The sequence below is a fragment of the Rhipicephalus microplus genome, chromosome 3, assembly GCF_043290135.1.
Source record: "Rhipicephalus microplus isolate Deutch F79 chromosome 3, USDA_Rmic, whole genome shotgun sequence".
NCBI classification, from domain to species: domain Eukaryota; kingdom Metazoa; phylum Arthropoda; class Arachnida; order Ixodida; family Ixodidae; genus Rhipicephalus; species Rhipicephalus microplus.
The window spans coordinates 270743732-270747156 of NC_134702.1; positions in this window are offsets into that span (position 1 = coordinate 270743732).

A 3425-nucleotide genomic window follows, 5' to 3' on the forward strand; every position below is an offset into this window, starting at 1 on the left:
CTTTGCTATGGTCAGGACTGTTCTCTGCACCCTTTTTTTTACATAATACATCGTTTTGTCATATATCCCTCTCACGCAGACAGCTTTGTTGTGCCTCAGTGTTTCACAGAGTTAGCAAAATAAATGTCTGCATGCGTTGCACTGATAGCAGGGCCCTATTATTTCAGTTGAGCAAGCTGATGAAATGGCATATTGACAGGTTGCAATAGAAGTTCTAGTACTTCCCACGAACATTCCATGTGGCCACACCCCTAACAAGTGTCGTACAAGGCAACACTTTCCCGCTGTCTTCTACATATTTAGCATTTGTGGCTATGTGCATTGGCTAAGCATCGCTAGATAAAATTCTTTTGTCGAGACCCTTGCTGTAGCCAATGTCTTTGTCTTGGCCATTGCATGGTTCTTCGCTTTCAAAGGATTTCGTTTGACTCATCGTTTGCCAACTGCAGTTGCTTTCTCTATAATTTCTCAACTAACATGTTGTCCAGAGTTGTTGCACCATCCCACTGTTGCAGCTTGTCTGCCATACCCAGCTATGTGGGCTGTCTGTAATCATTTGAGTTGGCCATAACCACAGTTTCGGTCAAGGCAGTTCGTGTGCCATGGGTATTTGTGTTTGAATTTTATACGGGTCACTGTTGAATCTGTGCGAGTTTCAACAGTATAGGGGAAGCTCCTAGTTGTCTGAAGAAAACGTCATATGCAGCACGGAAAAAGACAGATCATGTGACAGTGTTGTGAGTGAAAAAAATGCCGCCATATCCACGAAGTGAATGATGATGAGTGGGTGAAGCTCCGGAGGTAAACCTGGTAAACCATGAATCCTCCGTACATTTTGCCCACTCGATTTTATTGCAACGCTCCCCCTAGCGTACGTCGCCGCACTATATCGAACGATGACACGCGCCATATGTGGCATCATTCCTATTTTATAACACCTCGCATCTTTCATAATCAACTACATGTACCGCCGTCTAGTTTATAACATCTTGCATCTTTTGGATGGACGGACAGACGGATGGAGGGACGGACGGATGGATATGGCTGTACCCTTTAGATCGGGCGGTAGCTAGCGTAATACTTAGAACTGAACAAGAGGTGGCTACATACAGGGGACGCACAGCCCACGCCTTAAGGAGCTTCGCTCCTAAAACTTAGCTTGCAACAAAGTAGAGCTCTGGCAAATGCTGTGCGAAGAGAAGGGGGTCCGGGGCTGTTGGCCCCTGCCGCTCCCGCCTCCGTGTGGTGGCCTCCGGGACACGCTGGGCCCCCTTCCCAGTAGGCCAAAGGGGAGCGGCTGCACCAGAGCTCCTGATACACTGGCGCAAAGAATGCAATTAAGCTCCTTTTGCCGTAATATTTAATGCCATTTATGTGCCGCCACGTTCGGATATCGAATGGCATTTGCCTTAACGCCTTCACTACAACCCATTTGACTGAAAAATGCATAGTCTCGACACCAAGGCTTGCTCAGTGCAGTCAACATGGAACACTTCAATATATTGTGCCAAAGATGCTTCATGCACACATTAACACCAATAGATATTGTTCTCTCTTGGTGGCGCATATAGCACAACTTCGTTTTTGTGGCCTCTGCCACTAGCTAAGGCAATGCACCGTAGCCAATTGCGGAGGCCATGCTAGTTTACTAAATCTAGTTTTGTTTAAGTTTTAGGCAAGATTTGTAAGCGTGCTCGAAATGTGTACATTTTACGGGAAATTCGGAAGAATTGGCAGGTATGTGCATATTTGCCAAGTCTTTCACATTGTCCAGGAGACTCCCGGAATTCAACCGTTTCTTCGGATTGTATAGTTGCCATGAAAATATCCCGTAAATTGAAATTTGTGTGCGAGATCTGGCCACATTGACAAAAAATGCAGGTCAGTTTGTTCCAGGCTGTTTGTGAGCCCACCGCACTTTATAAACAAACTTGGAAGGCGTTCATCTGAACGTACAGTGGACTCTCAGTGATGCGAAATTGCAGCAGTACAAAAGAGCTCGAACCCAAGCCAGGTAAAACCTCCGGGTACATTGCGGTTCTACTCCTCGCGTCTGTGCTGCAAAGTGACATACTGGCTGTGCAAACACCATCTGTTTCAGATTAATTGGGACAAATTTGTTAAATTTCCCCAGCTCAATTCGTGTGTCCATCGGGACGAAGTTCGAATGTTCCCAACACTTGTCCTAATCGCAGGGTGTGGTATGAACTGCAGTACCCAAACCGTTGTACAAAAGCCGGTCAAGAGCACCGTGCTCGATCGTAGCTTCGGAAGTATGCATGCGACAGCCGCACGCACCGTGATCTACAGTGCATGTGGTTGTTGCCACAACCACTGTGGATGAAACGACGGCCATTCGACACATCATGTATGGCCACGTTAGTGGCAGAACTCCGAAAGTGTGGCGCCAACAATCGACCAGTCGAATGCATTCCGCAAACTCGGACAAAACTGTGGCAGTTGCAATCATAGCTGGCATAAAAGGACTTAGTTTTGTCGGCACGGAGATTGAAAACAAAACTACCGTTAACCGCAAAAGCCGCGCACAAAACTGCGCTCGTGGCGATGCGATCTATGAGCTCTGAGGGCACATGGCTGGTGCAGCGGTAGACTAAAGGTGGTAAGTCGTAAATAAGACTCAAACGGCTTTGGCATTCCTCTCCAAAATAGTATCGAGCAAAGCAAAAGCTCTGACCCGCGCTTTCGCGGTAGCCAGCTTCACTGTTGCTGTGTCAAGACATGAGAGGTGTATTCATGGAAATCTATTTTTTTGCTAGTTGTTTTGATGACGCAAAATTTCGAAGCATTTGTGCTCCCCTTTTGAGACTTTCACCTTAGCTAGAAACGCTACCCTCGTGTGTTCGGTCACTGAGCCATTATGAGAGTGCAACGGCAATAAACATTTAAGCTTGCCCCCCCCCCCCCGCCTCTGCTTTTGTTTTTTTTTATTTTTGTTTTGTTTTTTGGTGCCAAGCGGGGAGGCACATTCAGCACATCAATGTGACTTATGGCAGCAAAACATCATTATCCTTATGGTTAAAGTTAAATCTATCACAGCTACAATTTTTAAAAAATACCAACCCCTTCCCCGCTCGGGAGTTTTAAGAATTTCTCTCTTGGAAGATGTGCATTTAGCATATCTCTCAATTGCACTGTTACAGAATTGCATCAGCTTCGGCGTGATTGGTGCTGTATCAAATTTTGTGCATCAGATTCAACAAGCAATGGCCGAACTTGGTGTGATGGCTGTGGTCAGTTCCAATGTTGTAAAAGACAGTAACTCTACTAATGGCACCGCAAAATGCTTGTACGTTTCACTCTGTGATGTAATACCGTGTTATTAATGGGCCCAAGATCGCTAGCTAAGGAAGTCAACCGATATACGAGTGTGCACACAAAAACAAAATTATATTTTTATGGTCAAA